This window comes from Lepidochelys olivacea, assembly GCF_965140295.1.
Source record: "Lepidochelys olivacea isolate rLepOli2 genome assembly, chromosome: 3".
NCBI classification, from domain to species: domain Eukaryota; kingdom Metazoa; phylum Chordata; order Testudines; family Cheloniidae; genus Lepidochelys; species Lepidochelys olivacea.
The window spans coordinates 133,464,990-133,486,312 of NC_140413.1; the positions used below are offsets into that span (position 1 = coordinate 133,464,990).

General features: G+C 47.6%; 1 long non-coding RNA gene across 2 annotated transcripts in view; it reads right to left on the reverse strand.

Moving 5' to 3' along the window:
* Window positions 1-11,477: 11,477 nt before the first annotated feature.
* LOC311517654 overlaps window positions 11,478-21,323 on the reverse strand; it is a 90,716-nt gene continuing 80,870 nt past the window's right edge. For both annotated transcript variants that reach the window (XR_014710750.1, XR_014710751.1), the window contains 2 exons: window positions 13,015-13,086; window positions 11,478-11,909 (listed from right to left, as the gene is read on the reverse strand). This is a non-coding gene — a long non-coding RNA (uncharacterized lncRNA). The remainder of the gene's footprint in view (window positions 11,910-13,014; window positions 13,087-21,323) is intronic.

The following is a 21,323-nucleotide window of genomic DNA, read 5'->3' on the forward strand; positions in this document are numbered from 1 at the left end:
TGATTCTGCTTCCATGGAAGTCAATGGGAATTTTGCCTTTAACTTCTGTTGGCCAATGAGGAATAAAACTGACAAATTGTGTGACATTTTGGTTATTTTCCTGGCAATGTGCAGCCCCCAGAAAAATCAGCAACAATAATTTTAGCCAATTACAAGATAATGGGGGTAAGCAAAGGCAACCCAGCCACACAATAAGACCTACCTTGATTTGAGAATGACCTTGGGATTCTTGTTGCTGAGTCAAGGGTGAGAGAGCACATTGCCTTGGTAATGGGTTTCTTATCTGATAATGGGTATGAGCGACAATATTTTTGCAGCAGCCCCAGTGACTCATCCAGAGAGTAGCTGCAGTAGCATTTGCCTGGTAGTGAACACTCATATTTAGTCCAGAGGAGAGGGGGTGTAAGGGAGAAATGGGCCCATTCCAGAAGAATGAAGTACTGATATAATAAAAAAAATTCACCTTTACACAGCACCTTTCATCATGAAGGATTCCTTGACAGTCCAGTCCATATACAGAGAGAGAGAGCACGCAAGCGGCAGCCACCTCAGCAGGGTAATGCGACAGCCATTCCGCACCAGCAGTGCTACACAATAGTGTTTAAGAAGGGAAGTAAAGAACAGCTTCTCCAACTGAATACACAGAAACAGGATACCATGCAGTGAATAATGCTCAGGATATATTTGCGATTATGTACCTCTGCAATCAGGAGTCTCTCTCATTCTTCTAGTTTCCCAGTTCCGGGGGAGTGCAAGAACAATGCTTTGTGCTAGTTAACTGGGTTTTCTTTAACAAACATAAAGCACTAAAAAATGCAAACATGTTAGGGAGAAGGGAAATAAGGAGCCATTTTCTCCTTCCACACCTGCCTAGGCAGCCGCAAAGCTGCAGCCTGGTCCCCCAAAGCACAAGGACATCTGCTAATTCTGCCACCAGTGCTGCCTGCTCAGAAGGGCCAGGCTGGGACTGAACCAACTAGCACTGGCAAGACAAAAACCTGCTATGTTTGTAGTAATGAGGGCTGCTGCTTAGTGTGCTCTCTCCAGCTGCCAGAGGCATTATGTCTTACCCAGCCATAATGAGCCAGATCCCCAGCTAATGTCAATAGGCATATAATTCCATTGAAGCCCATGGACTTGTGCCAAATTACCCAGATGGTGATGTGGCCCTACATCATAAGGACAGCCATAGTGGGTCAAACCAATGGTCCATCTAGCCCTCTAGCCTGTCTTCCAGCAGCAGACAACACCAGGTGCTTCAGAGTGAATGAAAAGAACAAGGCAGTTTATTAAGTGATCGATCCCCTGTTGTCCACTCCCAGCATCTGGCTGTCAGAGGTTTCTGGACACCCAAAGCATGGGATTGCATCCCTGACCAGCTTGGCTAATAGCCATTGATGGACCTATCCTCCATTAACTTACCTAATTTTTTTTAACCCAGTTATACTTTTGGCCTTCACAACATCATCTGGCAATGAGTTCCACAGGTTGACAGTGCATTGTGTAAATAATTACTTCCTTTTGTTTTTTTTAAACCTGCCGCCTATTAATTTCTTTGGGTGACCCCTTGTGTTATACGAGGGGTAAATAACACTTCCTTCTTCACTTTCTCCACACCATTCAGGATTTTATAGACCTCTCTCATATCCCCCCGCCTCCCCACACACACTTAGTCATCTCTTTTCTAAGCCTAACAATCCCAGTCTTTTTAACCTCTTCTCAGATGGAAGCTGCTCCATACCCCTAATCCCTTTTGTTGCCCTTTTCTGTAGCTTTTCCAATTCTAATATATCTTTGTTATCTTTTTAGATGGGGCAACCAGAACTGCATGCAGTATTCAAGGTGTGGAGATACCATGGATTTATATAGTGCCATTATATTTTCTGTCTTCTTCTGACTCCTAACATTCTGTTAGATTTCCTGATGGCCGCTGCACATTGAGTGGATGTTTTTAGAGAACTATACACAATGACTCCAAGATCTCTTTCTTGAGTGGGAACAGCTAATTTACACCCCATCATTTTGTATGTACAGTTGGAGTTATGTTTTCCAACGTGCTTTGCATTTATTAACATTGAATTTCATCTGCCATTTTGTTGCCCAGTCAACCAGTTTTGTGAGATCCCTTTGTAACGCTTCGCAGCACTGCCCCCCCGGTGACGACGGACAGCTGAGCTGGTTGGCAATTTTTCAATGAAACATTTTCTTCATCAGAAAATGTTGATTCATCTAAACTTTTGTGTGGTGGTGGGGGGGGCAGCAAGTGAGCAAGAGACCCTCACTACAGAATAGCCAATAGCTTGGTGGCTAGGCTGCTCCCATGGAACGTGGGAGACCTAGGGTCAAATCCTGATCTGCATAGGCACATTCTATGTGCCTTCACCACCAGACTAGAGAGAAAATTACTATAACCTGGTTTCTGGGGATTTGAAGCTGGGTCTCCCATAGTCCAGATGAGTGTCTTAACCATTAGGGTGCTTGTCTTCCTCATTATAGGTGCCAACTCTGTAGGTGCTCCAGGGATGGAGCACCCACAGAAAAAAAATAGTGGGTGCTCAGCACGCACCAGCAGCCTTCCCAATCAGCTCTTCCCCCGCCTCCTCCAGCGGCTCTGCCGATCAGGTCCTCCCTCTCTCTACCAGCACCTCCCGCCTACCACAATCAGCTGTTCAGTGGCTTGCGGGAGGCACTGGGAGGGAAAAGGAGGAATGGAGGCAAGAAGAGGCAGGGAAGGGGCGGGAAGGGACAGGAAGAGCAGGGGCAGGGTTGGAGTGTGGGCGGGAAGAGGAGGGGCTGGGGTGAGGTGTTGGGGGAGGGGTGGAGTGGGGGCAGGGCCTGGGGCGGAGCAGGAGTCGAGCACCCCCCTGGGAACTGGGGAAGTCAGCACCTCTGGGTCTCATGCAAAATGAAAACAAATGTCAAAACTGTAATTTTTTTCATGAAACAAAACTCTTGTTTTCCAGCCAGCTCCATATGTGAACACACAGCAAAAAGATGGCCAGTGCCCGAAAGACCTTACAATGGAGGGTGATGACAAGGCACAATAGGCGGATGAGACTAACAAACCAATAGAGGTGGGGATGATAAGTTAATAATAATACTGTTATCCCTTTTTGACCTGGGAAGTTAGTAAAAATTTGGGACCATGGTAACGTTTCAGTTGGAAGTAGAAATTGATGATGGGAGTCTGATATTGTCTTTGATGAAATCTTGTTTATTTACAAGGAATGTACAAAGTCCTGCTTCTACAAATACAGGAGGAACCTAAAGCTAAAGGAGCCATTTCCTAGGCACCCAAGTTTCTTACACTTAAGCTTCAGCGTAAGAAGCTTAAACTCCTCAAGCTTACACGCCCAACCTTCTTTCAGCCAGCATCCCCTATCCCGAACCTTTCTCTATGCTTCTCCCAGGGTCACACCATGCTTATGGGCTGCTGCTTCACTTTCTTGCTCTGCTCTCAGTCTCTTGCCTGCACCCCAGCTTGGCTTTTTCCACACATTCCCACTCACCCGGTCATAATACCCACTTAATGCCCTCCCCACAAGGTGCTAGATCCTGGGCAGACTCTGTTAGGCCTTGTTTGGGGTGTAGTCCGTTAGCTGTCTTTTACCACAATCTTAATTGAAGGGCACATTCACACAGTTTCAATGAGGTTTTAATTCAACCCATAATGAGGTTTAACCCAGTTCATAACAATACAAGCATGTTGCGTATACACTAACTACATGCACAAGGTAGCTTACCACCTGCCTAGCAGTTAGTTTTCATGATATGTTACTTATTTAGAATGTGACAACAAAATGCATGTTTATGCATAAGAGTTAATTATGCCAATGATAAGGAAGTCAAGATGATGTTAATGATCCAGTTTGCACTTAGGCTTGATTTTGTTTTAATTTGATTCATTGACTTGGCATTAGTATGAGTTCCAGTGTGACTAAGGCAAACTCTGTTGTACATATGATGGATCTCTTCAGACTGAACCACCCAAAGGAACTCAGTAGCCTTTGTAAGAAAGGTCATGTCTTAAAGCATTTGCTCACTTGTAATCACGTCAGAGTCAATAAATATTTATATCTATGTCTGCTAGCTGTAACAGTACAGGTGGTTTTAATTAAGGAGGAAAGGATTCAGGATCAAGAAAGGAAGGGGAGATTGCAGCTTTGGCCGTCACTGTTGGAATAAATTTTATTGACACAGGCTAGCATATATCGTTGCCTGTCATGCTGCATGGGAATGGCTTTCCTTAGTTCCTTTATAAAGAATATTTTTCTATTGTTACTTATATGGCACCGTGAATTAATAATAAACCTAAGACTTAATTTCAGCCCCCTTCAAAGATAAATTTGTGAAGTCTGCAGAATTACATGACAATTCAGTTACATACTTTGGGATGCTTTCGACGCCACCAAGATGGCTCATAAGCTTCACTTCTTCTGCCAAAAACAAGACCAAGATAAGTGGCAGACTAAATTGGAAACTCAGCATAGACAGCTTGAGGCTCAGTATAAATGCTTCTGACATTCCCACACATATGCTGAATTACTCGCAGTTAGTCTCTGGCTTTCAGAATTGGCACATGAACAGACAGAGCTCATGCTCCTTCTGGCCCAAAAGAAACTTTACAGAGTGCAAAATGAAGCATGTAAATTATTAGTCCCTGGATCTGGGCAATTAGAGGGTTAGTGGATTCATACAAGCAATTTCAACAATCAACAGAATGCTGTCATACGCTCACAGCTTTCTGTATCTCACTGGACCAATCTTCACTTAATGACAGAGAGACAAAATATGCTGACTGAAATCCAGCCCTCCCAAATCACATTGGAGGAGCCTTTGAACTGGATTCTATTATTCTTTTGCTAATGGTGTGTGGGGGTCAGAGGGAATCTGACCTTTGTGGGAAATTGGTGGAATTGAGAGACTTGTGGTTGAATGAACATTTTTCAGGCAAAAATTTGGCTGAGTATTTGATTTTCACCTGACTTCAAATCATTCATTCAGAGTGATCACTAGATAAATGGCTTCATTGTTTTAACTGTGACAGTAAAATAATGATGACATTTTAGGCAACTGTTTGTAATAAGTTTGGAAGACCTTCTTGCACACATTTTCCTTAATTCTGGATAGCTTAAGATCTAGACGTTTATGTTGGAAAACAAAAACAAAAACCAACCAGCAGAATTTGCATTAGTTAGATTTGAAATCCCTGCTAGTACATTTAACTAGAAAACACAAAGTCCAGCGGCGGTGGATTATCAAAAAGAAAAGGAGGACTTGTGGCACCTTAGAAACTAACAAATTTATTTGAGCATAAGCTTTCGTGAGCTACAGCTCACTTCATTGGATTAGCAGTTACAGGTGTACTACACAGAGCAGTTCAAGTACTGAAAACATTGGGCCTGATTCTTTTTGACCTGTACCTTATGTCGACATTTACATCAATACAAAGTGAGTGTGTGAAAACAATACAAATGGGAGTAAAACACTAACATTCTGATATGGTAGTTTCTTTCACACCCAATTTGCACTGGTATAAATGACTACATGAAGTGCAGGGCAATGGAAAATCAGGCCCATTGTGTGAATGAACACTCATTTGAAACATCTGTTTAGTCTGACCATATTTATATCCCTCATCATTGGCTATTCACAATCACTCAAATGAGATTTTGTTCATACTAATGTTAGGGGAACTGCTGTGGGTTCCACAAACACTCCAGTTCCAACACAAAAAAGATTATGCACAATATCTGGGGGCAGATCCTCAGGTGGCGTGAACTCATAGCTCCATCAGTAAGACAATTTAAGCCAGCTGATGATCTGTCCTCTGCTACTGTTTATTTTTCCTCATTCTTAAAAAGCATCAGCCATCAAATCAGGGAGCAGAAATAATACCATATGACTTAGATAAGCAACCCCACACCATGCATAGTCAAAGTGAACAGTTTGACCACCACAGATTGAAGTTTTCAGATATATATTAATCAGTAAATATGTGTGAATAGCAGAAACATTAGCAAGAATCCTGGCTGAGTCATGAACAGGAAAAGAGAAAGAACATTCTCCAGATTATTTATTCACAGTTAACAATTTGTCCCATTCTAGTTACAAATATTGGAATGCTTTCCTAGCAGAACTGTTGGTTATATTTCTTTCCTGGCTGCTATGTGTATGAACAGAAGATTAAATATACAACTAGTTGATCAGAGGCTATAGAAATGGAACTGTAGAACTTTTTACTTAAATGCAATTATACCCTTAAAACAATAATACTTAGCACTTTTCATCAGTAGCTCTCAAAGCACTTTCCAAAGGAGACCAGTATCATTATCTCCATTTTACAGATGGGGAAAACAGACACAAAAGGCTAGGTAAATATCATCTCAGAGCATGATGCAGAGATACAATTTCTAGGCCCTGTAGATAGCTGCTTCTTGGAGCAGCTGATCCTAGAACCCACAACGGAAGAGGCAATTCTTGATTTAATCCTAAATGGAGCACAGGATCTAGAAAAGAAATAATTATAGCTGAACTGCTTGGTAATAGTGACCATAATGTAATTACGTTTAATACCTTCTAGGGAGGATAATACAAAAATAAAAAATAAAAAATAAAAAAAATCCGCCATAACTTTAAAAAGGGGAACAATACAAAATGAGGATGCTTGTTAGACAGAAATTAAAAGGACCTGTCACAAGGGTTAAATGCCTGCAAGCATCATGGGGACTATTTAAAAACACCATAATACAGGCTCAGACTAAATGTATACTCCAAAGACAATAAGAGGACCAAAATAATTCCACAATGGCTAAACAGCAGAGTAATGGAGGCCATTAGAGGCAAAAAAGGCACCCTTTAAAATTTGGAAGTCAAACCCTAATGAGGAAAATAGGAAGGAGTAGAAACTCTGGCAGGCTCATTGTAAAAGTACAGTAAGGAAGGCCAAGAAAGAACTTGAGAAACAACTTGCTAAGAATGCAAAAACTAACAGAGAATTTTTGTTAAGTACATTAGAAACAGAAAACTTGCCAAACAGTGGGCCCACTAGGTGACCAAGGTGCTAAATGAGCACTCAAGGAAGACAAGGCTAGATGGATTCTTTGCATCGGTCTTTACTGCAGAAGATGTGGGGGAGCTACCCACATCAGAATTATTCTTTTAAAGTAACAGATCTGAGGAAATGTCCCACACTGATGTGTTAATAGAAGAGGTTGTAGAACAAATTGATATATTAAACAATAAGAAGTCATCAGGACCAGATCACCACCCAAGTGTTCTGAAGGAACGCAAATATAAAAATTGCAGAACTACTAACTGTAGTATGTAAGTGATCTCTGGAATCAGCCTCTGTACTAAATGACTGGAGGACAGCTAATATAACAATGATTTTTAAAAAGAGCTCCAGAGGCAATCTTGGCAATTACAGTCCAGTAAGCCTAACTTCAATACCAGACGATTTGGTAGAATAAGGAACAGAATTATCAGACACAGAGGGGGAAGTGTCAACACCGCTTTTGTAAAGGGAAGTCATGCCTGACAGCTCTTTTAGAATTCTTTGTGGGTGTCAACAAGCATGTGGATAAGGGTGATCCAGTAGGCAGTGGATTTTCAGAAAGCCTTTGCAAGGTCCCTCATCAAAGGCTCTTAAGGAAACTAAGTAGTCATGGGATAACAGGGAAGGTCATCTCATGGATCAGGAGCTGGTTAAAAGATCGGAAACAAAGGGTAGGAGTAAATGGTCAGTATTCACAATGGAGAGAGGTAAACAGTGAGGTCCCTGAAGGATCTGCACTGGGGCCTGTGCTGTTCAACATATTCATTAATGCTCTGGAAAAGGGAGTGCACAGTGAAGTAGCAAAGTTTGCAGATGTTACAAAATTATTCAAGATAGTTAAGTCCAAAGCTGACTGTGAAGAGTTACAAAGGGATCTCACAAAACTGGGTGACAGCAATGAAGTGGCAAAGGAAACTCAACACTCATAACTGCAAAATAATTCACATCAGAAAAAATAATCCCAACTATACATATATAATGATGAGTTTTACATTAGCTGTTACCACTCAAAGAGATCTTGGAATCTCTGGATAGTTCTCTGAAAAATAGCTCAGTGTGCAGAAGCAGTCAGAAAATCTAACAGAATGTTAGAAACTATTAGGAAAGGGATGGAAAAGACAGAAAATATCATAATTACTGTGAAAGTCCAGTGACAGGAGCTAGACAAAACAGAGATGCTTCCAGCGTGTTTGGGGGCTAATGTACACCAGTTGTTACCTGCAAACCAGAGTAAAGGCTGGCAGAGCTTCTGAGGAGATTGTCTGGTAGCTAACAGACTGGGGCAACAGAGAGCTGACATCCAGTTTAGCACGAGCAAGTCTCTCTCTTGCTCAGGCAGGGGGTAATAAGGTGACTCACAGTCATGGGTGCCCTGAGAAAGTCATGATTTGAGTATTACATGTTGCTATTTAAAGCCAGAGAAACTAACAGCATTTGTTTTTAAGAGTTCTGTTAATTGTAATGGATAAAGGAGAGCAGAACACTGTAAATCAAAGCACTGAAGTGCTATTATACAATCTGTGCTGGTGTTTCACCATAATTTCTACAATAGAGAGACCGAAGATAGGTCAGACTTACTTACCTCTAGATGGTGGTTTTAGGCTAAATCCACAAACGCCCCTCCCTTAGGTGAGGATACTCAACTGGGAAGTGGAAGATCTGGGTTCAAGTCCCTGCTCCAAATCCGGCAGTGGCAGAATTTGAACTCATGTCTCCTGCATCCCATCTGAGTGGCACACCCATTAAGCTTGATGCTCTCTCTGTCCTGACCTTCTTGCCCCTAGCTAGGAGCATCCAGTGGACATGCTTTGAGAACACATACAAGATCAGGCCCTGCGGGTTAGCAAAGCAGGGAATGCCTAGTTTGACATCCCACTTCAGGGCTACTAGGCCTTTGATTTCAGTGCGGGCTCTGAGCAGCTCATTAGCTGTGGGGTGGCATCAGTATTTGGGTAGTTTTGTGCATGCTCACTAATGGAAACATAGCTGTCTTAGGGACTTAAGTGCCCATAGGGTTTGTCGGTGGTTTCGGGACTACCCATGGTGCCTAAATGTTGAATTTAGATACCTAATGAGACAGTTAGGTGCCTCAGTACCTTTGTGAATCTAGCTCGTTGTGTATGCTGCAAAACCCACAAGTTTGTAAAGATGAGTCTGTTGCAGTGCTGACTTGCTGCTGGAGAGGCACGCATGTCTGAATAACAAACGGCGTAACATTCACCTAATTCCTGGCTTGCGGAGTGTGTGGATCAATGTTGCCGATTCCAAAGCAGTTAAAACTTCTCAATAGCCAAAATGCAATGGGGAGTGAAAAAGCCAAACACCACCCCTCCCACCTTGTGACACAGCAGAGGCTCAGTGAAACAGACAGCGTAGAAAGATATACAGCATTTCTTCTATATGCCAGAGATCAGAGAGAGGCTTGAATGGTTAACCCTATACAGTATAGTCCAGGAATTCCCTAGGTCTATGCTGTTTGGTCAAGACTGAAAACCCATAAGAGTGTTCTCCGCTATTCTATCCTAACATTATCTAGGCTCTCTCACTGTCTGGCCCTCTATCTATGGCAGCAGTATCAGCCACTGGGGTATTCCCACTGCTATATTGTGAATTTATTACCAGAAGTCACTGTGCTGCCTTCAGCTTCCTCATGACCCTACAAAGAGCCATTTGGAAAAGTATTAACAGAAGCCACAGTTCACTTCTTAGAAGTGGCTGCAACACATGTGATGACAGAAGTTAACACCACTTTGCAATTAAGTAGCGTATTTTATCTGGAAATCTTGAAGTACCTAACACAAAAAGTTGTTACTCACCATTTTATAGATGGGGAAGCTGAAAGTTTAGATACTTCACCCAGTGTTACACAGTGAATCTATGGCAAAGCCAGCGTACTTGGTCATCTCAGTCTTGCATGGTGGGTTTTTCCCCAACCCTACACTCTTGTGGCCTCAGGGCAGCCCTGCACATCGCCCATTGACTCAGTTTCCTTCTTCATTCTTTAAATAAACTCAGTTCAGCCTTCAGAGTATATAAATATAGAGTCTATAGAGTATATAAAGATGTCCTACTACCGTAAACCAGAATCCCCCTGACACAGTCCAAATGGTATATTCCTCCAAGCAGTCCAACAGCAAATATAGCTTCAGCATCTCTCACTATGTCCCAGGTCATCTTTCATGTACAGCTCCAACTCTTCCCTGGAGTATTCATCGGGCTCACCCTTCCACCATTCCCCTGCCTTCAACTCCCACCCCTCTTCCTGGCCTCCTGCTTCAGCTCTCCAGCAGGTGTCTCCCTCTGCTGCTCTCAGCCTTCAGCCCTCTCTGACCCCCGATCTCTGGCCTGGGGAAGTTTGTAGGTGACCCCTGACTGCCTCCTGCTTTTAACAGCCTGATTTGGCTCTACTGCTCAACCAGGGAACTCTCTCCCTTTCTCAACTCTGGGTTCAGAACTCTCCCTCTAAGGCTTGTGAACAGTTCTTTATAGCTCCCTGAGCAGCCCCATCCTCCTCATTAAACCACACTAGGGCACTGACCTGGAACAAAAGTGCTGAGCCCAATTTTACTTAAGGAGCTAGCTATGCTGTTACAGGGAGAAAAGCTGAAATGAACTCTTTCAACTTTCTCATTTCAGTAATGCCAAATGGTTCATTCTGATAAGGTTAAACTATTTCACTTTTTACTATTTTACTTTAGCATTTTGATCAATTCCATCTAGACTTATATTTAATATTTTACATGACATTGTATTTAATATTATACTGTTTCTGCATTATCCAAGAAAATGGTCTGATGTTTTCACATCGAATTTTTAGAATTTCCATTCCTTGAGAAATTTTGACTTTTTATGCCAATTTGGAACACAAACAACTTTCACAATATCAAAATTTCCAGCAGAATAGAAATTCCATGTTCAGACCAGGTCTCTGTATTAATGCGTGCATTGTGGCTTTATATTTCAGTCTGATTGTGACCCTTTCTTCTACCTAGTAAATAAATAATGTCCCTTCTGACTACTCAGTTAGAGCATGTTGCAGGAAGTGTGCTCCTGTGGGGAGTTCTCTTTTATGGCCATGACATATTTCCTCCTAAAATTTAGCTTATTGAATTTCTCTTTGATTTCCTTTGCTGAATGGGCTTGTCAGAAAGAAACATGTGGCTTAATATCTCTAAGGCAATAAGAATCTTCACAAAGTTGAGGAAGCAGTACTAACTAAGGTCATTCTGGAGAGAAGGTGGGAGGGGGGAATCCCCTTCTGACTTCTCCTTCTTTAACTCCAGTTCAGGGTAGAATCATGGAAACTGGACACTTTTGAATGTGAAGGATTCTATTTTTTTTTAAAGCTTCCGTATTCTCCTCCCCCTCCCACCCTGCAAAAAAAAAAAAAAAGTATTCTGCAGAATCGTGTAGTATTTCTTCATTTTTAAGGATTGAGTCACACAATAGGTTACCCAGATGGGTTGGAGTTTGGGCTCTCTTATAAATCTCAACACAAGACAAAAGGTTTGATCTCACTTACACCAGTTTAAGTCCTCAGTTACACCAGGGTATATGGAAGAAGATCCATAATACACAAACTCTGATAGAACTGGAGCCTGGAGGTTGTTCCATTACTTTGATCCACTTCCTGGATTTATAATATATTGGTGTTCCCCCCCCCCAACATATCCAAATGCCTTCAAAGGTTCTTTAAACTGGCAACAATGCGGAAAGGATCTGATTAGCATCACTTACAACAGTAAATGGGAAAAATCACAAAGAGTCCCAACCAGCTGAAGAAGATGGCTATCAGTAAGGTTTATGATATGAAGGTCTTGCTGAAGAACCACAATAGGTGTGTTTGCTCCATCTGAAATAGAAACACCATAAGAAGGGAGATTGATCTGTGTGAGATTCATGATTATGTTAAATCTTCCCTTCCTTCCCCCCAGCCAAAAAACAAAAGAAAAAGAAAGAAAAGAAAAAGAAAAAATGTTCAGTGGAAATCCCTAGTAAAGAAGGATCGTAGGGCTGCCCCATTTTCCTGGAGCATTAACTTCATGACCAAATTAATGGGACATTGGGCCATAGAGATTTTATTAAGCTGCAAATGTCTCTCAGTGAAATGTCTATTGTTTAAGTGTGTGCCGCTATATTCAAAAATAACCAGGGCTGGCTTTTGGTTAACAATGCTAAACTGTGAGGCTCGTAAGAGTGGACTGGGAATTTGGGCACCTAATTCTCTTTGGCTCTTTTGAAAACCGCAGCTATAGCATATACACATATTGATGGGTATTGATTGATCTGTGTTGTGTGCTCTAGAAATATTTATCACTATAGCCAAATGTTAGGGATAGATTTACCTCAGAATGTTAGTTTTAGCTTAGCTTAGACAGACATCCAGAATACACTTGTTGCATCTGCAGCTTATCCAAACTTTCAGCGGGCACCATGGCTCCCTCTCCAGTACAGCCTTCCCCACTCAACAAATATTTCCTCTTATCTAATGCACCCTTCTGAGGAGAAGGAGGGACAGTCAGCTACAGGGACCAGCAGTCAGGTACAGGGACCTTCCAAATGTGCTTACTAATTCTCTCAGTTCTTCACAGGGATGACTGAAGCTCCCCACTTCCTCTTTAAAAATGGGGGATAACTCTAGACCCACTCCCCCATGTCCTGTTTGGGGGCATACAGCAGGCTTCTTCTCCCCTTTTCAAGGGGAAAATACTACTTCCTAAGCCACTGGGATCATGTAATCGCTATAGTAAAATGGTGATCTCACCTTCTTCACTCAGGTAGTCCCTGCATGCGAATACACTCAAGTATTTCAGACCCCTCCACAATCCCTTCCTCTACACAGAAATGCATTTCCATGTTCTGGTCCCCTTCACCTCCCAGGTTCATGAAGTATGGTAGATAGGTCTGTCACCCCTTACTCCCTGCCCCACGCCTTTCAAGTTGATATACTTACATACCTGAAATCCAGTGATGACGGCAACCATGAAGTCTGGAGAGATGCTGCAGTAGGTTATCCAGAAGAACCCATTCTGGAGGGGAAAATTAAGCGAGAGCAGACAGAGTCTGTTAATAACACATTCGCTGCTTTCCACTGCAGAGCTCTCAAGGCGCAAAACTTAAGATGTGCATGACTTGACAAGCCTATAAAGCACTTGCAAATAGGGAGGGTAGGTTTGGCACCAGGAAGAGGATCAAAAAGGCCAGAGGAACAGCCATCTGAAAAGGGAAGTAGGAGGCACTTGTCACAGAAAGAAATTGGAGGGGTTTGGCTGGCTAAAGGGGGCCAGGGCACTTGTAGCAAAGGAAGCAAGAGCTGTTGGTTAAGAGAGGGAGCGGTGAGGAGTGTTTTCCCCTTCATCAAGTGCACATTTTGGTTTGCTATTTTAGAATTGCTGGAATTGAATTTTGTTCTGTATTTTTAGCTATCCACAGATTCTGATACCCTTCCTCAGACTGAGTCCTGATAACTTTTCTGGCTGATTGGGGGATGGCAGGGATGAGCTTTGAAAGGAATCCTGGGCCTGATTCTGATCTCATTAACAAGTATAAAGCAGGAGTGACTCCATCAAAGTCAACAGAGTTACACTAGTTCAAAACTGGTGTAAGTGAGGTGAGACTCAAGCCTCCTTGTCTTCACTGCTCCCCATTCTGTGGGTGTGAGATAGGTAAGACTGCCATTCTCCGGGGCTTCTGTACTGCACTGTAGAGTTCCTAGGCATCGCTACGCTGCTCATAATAAAAGGCCACCATTATCTCAAAGTGTTTGGCTACCAATGGACACTTGACATAAAGTGTGTTTTTCTGTTTTTTTTTTTAATTTCCTTTCTGACCACCCCGCCTTGAATATCATTGGAGCAGATAATTCAATTTTATATTTGCACATTAGTTTTTATTTTAATTTATACTGCACAGTCTGGTGAAAATATATCCTGCTTTGTGGAAAACAAACCACAAAAGGCTATCTGTTGGTTTTATCTGTGTAATAATGAAAGCATGTTGTCAAAAAAAATAGAATGGTAGATGTATAGACAGGACTTCCTACGGAAATGGTGAGTTATTTTACTATAGGACAGAGGTGGGCCATAGGGGTTGCATCCAGGCCTTCAGACTTCAGCCAGGGAGCGGGGAGCGGGTCTGGGCCTTGTCCTGCTCTTTGCATGTCAGGGCTCCATGCGGCTTCTGGAAGCAGTGGCACATCCCCCTTCTGCTTCCAATGCATAGGGACAGCCAGGGCGCTCTGTACACTGCCCCCGCAGCTCCCATTGCAGGGGCAGTGCCTGTGGATGGGGCAGCGCAGAGAACCTCCTGGCCATGCCTCCGCATAGGAGCTGAAGAGAGGACATGCTGCTGTTTCTGGGAGCTGCTTGAGGTAAGCGCCGTCAGGAGCCTGCACCCCTGACCCTGTCCTGCACCCCAACCCCCCACCCCAGCCCTGATCCCCCTCCTGCCCTCCACACCCCTTAGTCCCAGCCTGGAGCACCTGCCTGCACCTCCAACCCCTCATCCCCAGCCACACCCCAGAACCCGCACCCCCAGCCAAAGCCCTCACCCCCTCCCGTACCCCAACCCCCAATTCCATGAGCATACAATTTCCATCCCCAGATGTGGCTCTCGGGCCACAAAGTTTGCTCACCCCTGCTGTAGGAGGAAAGGAAGTGAATGTAGTAAACTACAATGATGCGGTAAGTCTGACGGACACTGAACAACATTGACTTGACTCTGTTTTCACTTACGCTGGTGTAATCTCATCGACTGCAGTGGAGTTACTCCTGCTCTACACTGGTATAGAAGAGCGCTGAACTGGACCTTTTGCATTAGTGTGATTAAAATTCTAATCACTTAGTCTACTCTAGCCCAAGACTTGCATATAAGGGTGAATGAAACAGACTGGAGATGTACAGAAGAGGTTCATCATATTAAAACGGTTACTGTACATGGATTCATACAAAAGTATGAAATCACAGTTTTTGATGAGATTAGGATTTTAACTGAAATATTCTTTAATTTGCAAGGCATTTGGGGATAGTTTAAAAAATGTATTGTGACAGGGTCAGGCCTGATGGCTATAGGAGAGTAAATTTTTTTTTTTGAAGCAGAAAAGAATTTTATTTGCATAACACTTACAAAGAATCACCAAAAAGGAAAAAACAAAACTATGCAACAAAACAAAAGCAAATGCAAGGTATAACACAGCAGCCTTCAGGAGGGAGAAGTGTTCAGGCTAGCCTGGGCCCAGAGCGGGGGGGGCTTCCTTGACACTCGTGGTCTTCCACCCTCCTGAGTTACCTGGTGGCCTAGAGCAGGGGGGCTTCCTCAATACTTGTGGTCTTCCACCCCCTCGAGTTACGTAGTGCCGTGCCCCGTGTCACCAATTATCCCTCTCCTGAGAGTGCCCGACAAGATGGGCACAGCAGCGGGGTGGGCGGTTTGGGGGTGGGGGGGATGTACACCCACGTGTGATAGGACCCCTCCTAGGTGACAGTATCCACAGCGGCAACGGCTGGGGCTGGGGTCTCTCGCTCTTCCCCTCAATCAAAGGGTCAGACGGAGGGAACCGGATGGGGTCACCAAGCAGAGAACCTCGGACAGCACCCACCGCTCCTTGAAAGCATCAAGGGAGTCGGTGGACGCTGCCCAGAGGAACTCTGCCCAGATACGTGAATGTACTGAGGATCGGAAAACGGCCCTACAGTAGCAGGACACTTCATGGGTCAGCCTCCCCTCTCTGGTTTTATAGATGGCTGTTTTAGTTAGGGCTAGGAGGAGGCTAACCAGGAGATCCTGCGACTTGGTGGGGACACGGATGGGGAGTGTGTAGATAAAAAGGTGAGGGGAAAAGTGCAGCCAAAAGCATAATAAAATATTTGTGAGGAGCCAGAAAAGGGGCTGCAGCCTGGCACACTCTAAATATACGTGCGCCAGGGTTTCCCTCACGTTGCAAAAAGGGCAAGTATCTGGGATGGGGGTGAACCACATCAAAAACACGCCCGTGCTCACAGCTCCGTGAAGGAGCCGCCAACTAATGTCCCCAACGGGCCTCGGGACCAAGGTGGAATACAGGCTGGCCCACCGGGGCTGCTCACCCTCCAAAAGTGGCAGGAGGTCCCGCCACTTTGTATCGGGGCGGGACACCAGGGTGTGGGCGTGAAGGGTGTGACGTGTGAGTGGGTACAGATATTTCCGTGGTGCGATTTGGAAGCTGACCGGCTGCAGTTCATGCAGCCGGCTCGCAGTGAAAGGGTGAGGGGTTTGTTGGGATCTACGGGGTAGGGGCCCAATTGAAAGGTCCGGCGGGCCTGGGGTTGCACAGGGCTCAGTTGAGATAAGCCCTAGCAGCAGGCGTCAAGGCAGCCTTCACCTCCTGAAGTATGCGCCGGGCGGTACGAGGTCTGGAGAGCCCCATGCGCCAAGCGAGCGTCAGGGGATCCAGCAAGTCTCCCCAGTCGTAATCCAGGAGGTCTCCAACTCTCGTGACTTCCGCGAGGATCAAACTCAAGCGCACCGAGCGCGACTCCGCCACCTACACACAGAGCTGGGGGTTGTGTAGCAAGGGCTCCGCGAGGAGATCTTCCCCCACAGAGGCCGCCACGGACCTGGTCGCTGTGAACAGTTTCCAGGTCCGGAGGAGCTCCTGGTAGAAGACCGGCAGCCCGGAGAGGTCTCGCAGAAAACCTCTCAGACAAAGATAAAAGAGCTGCCAGTTGTATTGGAGCCCTTGGAAACAGCGCAGGAAGGTGTGCGCCAATATGCTCCACATCGAACTACCTGCACTATAAAGGAACCTCTGCAGAGCCTGGAGGCGGAAGACACGGACCTGAGTGTGCAGACACTTCAGGCCCTGCCCTCCTTCCTTCAGGGGTAGAGGAAGAACCCCAACAGGGGCCCAGTGCATTCCTGACCAAAGGAACTCTAGAATCGATGTCCGGAGGTTGGTCAGGAAACCCAGGGCTGGGACCAGGGTGTTGAGCCAGTACCAGAGCATGGACAGGACTAGTCGGTTAAGCCCCACTGCTCTCCCTCGGAGGGAGAGATATCGGAGTAGTCCCGTCCATTTCCGGAGCCGCTCTATCACCCCGCCTTCTAAATTTTACCAGTTCTCCGGCGGAGAAGGGTGCGTAGCAGAAAGGTAAACGCCTAAGTAGAGCAGTGGACCCGCACGCCACCAGATGATCTGAAGTGCGGGTGGGAGGGAGCTCAACTGCCACCAGTCCCCCACCGCCAAGCCAGAGCTCTTGACCCAGTTGACTCGGGCGGAGGAGGCTGCTGAATAGATGGCCTGGCAAGTCTCCACCCGCGCCAAGTCCCCCGGGTCCTGGACCACGAGGAGCACATCATTGGCGTATGCCTACAGGACCAGCCACAGCTCCGGCTCCAACAGCACCAACCCCGTCAACCTCCTGCGGAGGAGACAGAGGAAGGGCTCGATCGCCAGAGCGTACAGCTGGCCCGAGATGGGGCACCCCGCCGTACTCCTCGCCCGAAGCTTACCGGTTCGGGCGGGGTCCAGTTAAGCCTAACCAGACACTCCGCGGAAGCATACAGCACCTGGAGAAAACTCACAAACTGAGGTCCAAATCCAAACGCCTGCAGAGTGCCCAGGAGGTACCCATGGTCCACTCTATCGAACACCTTCTCCTGATCAAGAGACAGGAGGGCGAACGACAGACCGTCTCTACGCCCGAGTTCCAAAAGATCTCAGACTAGAAATAGGTTGTCAAAAATGCTGCGACCCGGGACAGTATAGGTCTGGTCTGGGTGGATCACGTCCGCCATCACGGACCCTAGCCGCAGCGAGATTGCATTTGCTACGATTTTGTAGTCTGTGCTAAGGAGTGAGACGGGATGCCAGTTTCGTAGATCGCGGAGGTCCCCCTTCTTCGGCAAGAAGACGAGCACTGCTTGCCTGCACGAAAGAGGGAGGACCCCGCCCTGCAAAGACTCGGCCCATACAGTGGCTAGGTCTGGGCCAAGGATGTCCCAGAACGCGCGGTAGAACTCCACGGTCAACCCGTCCCTGCCCGGAGATTTATTGGTGGGCATGCGACGGAAGGCTTCCGAGAATTCGGCCAGGGTGAGAGGCAGCTCTAGTTGGTCTCGGTCGCCCACGCTGACCATGGGAAGTTCCTCCCAGAGCACTCTGCAAGCGCCAGGATCGGTCGGATCCAGGGAGAAAAGGCTTGTGTAGAAGTCACGGGACCTCCCAAACATCTCCACAGGATCCGTAAGGGGGTTCCGTCTTCTGTTGGAAGGCAGGTGACATGTTTCTTGGCCCCCCTCAGTTTCTCCAGGGCATAGAAGAAACGGGAGCCGTGATCCATCTCCCAAAGGAGGCGGATGCGGGATCGAACAAAGGCACCTCGAGCCCGATGGTCCTCGAGGGCTCAAGCTCCTCCCGCTTCTCCCGGCACGCTCTGCAGAGGAACGGGTCCTCGGGGCTGGCGGCCAGACGCCTCTCCATCTCTAAGACCTCCCGTTCCAACTGCTCTATCGCTGCATTTCTCCGTCGGCTGGTGCCCCGGGTGTAGTCACGGCAGAAGAGCTTGGCGCGCACCTTCCCTAGATCCCACCATCGTCGCGCCAAGGGAAAGGCACGGCGCTGCTCTCGCCAGGCCAGCCAAAACTCCTGGAAGGACGTCCCGAAGCCCTCATCCTCCAACAGGCTGTTGTTAAAATGCCAATAGGCCGGCCCTGGCCTCTCTGCGCGGAGGGAGGCTGTTATGGTGGCTAGATGATGGTTGGAAAATGGGGCCAGCCGAATGTTGGAGGAGTGGGCTTGTGAAAGATGGAAACGGGATAAATAAATACGGTCCAAACGAGAGTGGTGTGACTGATGGGCCTCCACCCGGACAAAGGTGAATGTGGAAGTGTCATCTGGGTGGTGGTCACGCCAGACGTCCACTAGGGAGTGATGTTCGACTATTCCTCGGAGAATGTTCGCGGCGGCCGGGCTCAGCTGGGCCCCTGAGCGGTCCCGTTCCTCGAGGGTGGTGTTAAAGTCCCCTCCCAGGACTAGGCACTCGTGAGAATCTAGGGTGCCGAGGAAGTCGGACACCCGCTGATAGAATTGCAGCCACTTCAGGCTCGTTGTCGGGGCATAGATGTTATCGAGGTTGACCATGAGCCCCTCCATACGGACACGGAGATGCAGCAGGTGGCCCGGCATGGCCTCAGTGACCCCTAGCACCTCGGGCCGTAGGTTGGGGGAGAACAGGGTTGCCACTCCAGCTTGTCGAATCGTGAAGTGGCTAAAGTAGACCCCGTCCCCCCACTCTAGCCGCCAGCTGTCCTCGGCGGTCGGATCCGTATGGGTCTCCTGCAGGAAATCCACAGAGTACCCCCTTCCCGAAGGTAAGAGAGCACCTGGGACCTGTGGAGAGCCATCCTGCAGCCCCTGGTGTTCAAAGTTGCGATAATGAGAGGCGTCATGCAGAGGGCTGGGACGGTGGGGGTTCCTTGTTGGCGGGGGTGTTTGTGGCCCCTGGCGGGTCACGCAACAATCCGTGACCCATCCCGTAAGTGAGTAAATCATCACAGAAGCTGCGGGCCTGCCCGTAGGCCACGGCACCTTGCCTTACTTTCCCTCTAGCCTCCTTTATAAGGGTCCTTGTGGCCAGGAGGAGTTGATCAAAGTCCCTCCATAGCTGGAGAGCCAGCTGTACCCTGTTGCGGGAGCCACGGATGTCTTCTAAAAACTCCCACAATGCTTTTCGCAGCTCATGGGGGGGTGGGGTTGCGATTTCCCGGTTATTCCCTAGTGGGGCTCTTGGTGCAGCCTTGTGGTCCGCTGAGGCGGGCAGGCAGGGTGCGGACCACCGACGGGGCGTCTGACAGGCTAAAGTTATTAGGTCCGTCTCAAGCCTTGGAGTAAAAGGGGATGGCGGAGGGAAAATTGCAGCTCCTAATGGGTCGTGGCAGGAAAATGCAAAGGCTGCTCCTTGGGGAGAATCCGCAAAAAACGGGAAAGAAATAACCCCAGGGGCGGCAATAGTATTGCAGGAAGAGGTGGATTGGGCAGGGACAGGGGTGGGGGCGGGGGCAGAGGCAAGGCTCTGGGCTTTGGGAGGCAAGCAGCTGAGAGGTGGTGCCTCCCGAACAGATTCGAGGGTTAAGGGGGTGGGGAGGGGGGGCTCCCAGTGATGCTAGGTGCAGGCTCTGTGGTGGATTTGGCAGCCATGGCATCAAGTGGTGGACCACCTTCTGTAGGGTGCCTGCCCGGGAAGGCGATTAGGGGGAGGGAGCATGGGGAAAGGGGGACTGGGGTAAGGTTGCCCAGATCGAGGCCAGCCGGCAGTGGGTCATTCTCTCCCTGGGTGACTGGGGTCAAACCTAGGGCCTCGATCTCCTCATACATGGAGGAGACGTTGTCTTCTGCCACCCCGGGGGTCTCCCCTCTGGCGCCCGCTACGACGGTCGCTTCAGGGTTTGCGGGTGGTTTGGGTGATATTCGGGCAGAAGGGGCTTCCTCAGCGGTCTCGGAGGGGAGGGTCTCCCGTGGAGGGGAGATTCTACCTTCCAGTGCTATTTTGTCTTCCCCTCTCGACACCGGCAGATGGATCTCACTCATGGGCATAGCGGAAGGCTCAGTGTCAGTGCCTCCCTTCCTGGTCTTCCAGGGGGCCTCCGCATCGGATGGGTGCAGCGGAGCTCGAGCCTTCCGCTTGCCTCGCTTCCCCTGGACTAGGGTCCAGCCCTCCATAGCGTCGTCTGGGGGTTGGTTAGCAGGGGTCATGTCGGGGGGCAGAGGCGATGGTTCAGGGGTTCGGGGGGGTAACGGTGAGGCAGCATGAGGGGGGGCCAGTTCTCCTTGGGGTGGGCCATCTCCTATGCCCAGTAATATCTTTGCTGCATCCTCCTCCATAGGCTCTGCTGGATTGTTAACAGCAAGGGCGGAGCTCCCTCGCTCGTCTGGGCATTGTAGGGGAGGTGTCTCTTCGGCCCAGGCAGGAGCAGCGGTGGATCGAACACGAGGAGAGGTGGTTTCAGGTACCAGGCGGCTAGGGGCGTCGGCAATGACGGAGCCGATGTCCTGCCGGGTCTCAGGGGTCTCAGGTGCCCCTCCCCCCGCTGGGCCAAGGGACAGTCTCTTCGGACATGCCCCGCTGATCGGCAGAGGTAGCACCGGGCCTCTCCTGTGGAGTAAAAGACCCGATAGTGGGCTCCCTGGTAGGGGACTAGGAAGAACCCCTTGAGCGCCTCTCCGTCTCGCGCCGCCGGCAGCGGTAGAAGCTGCACTTGCCGGCGCAACAAAAGGACGCGACGGTGGGTG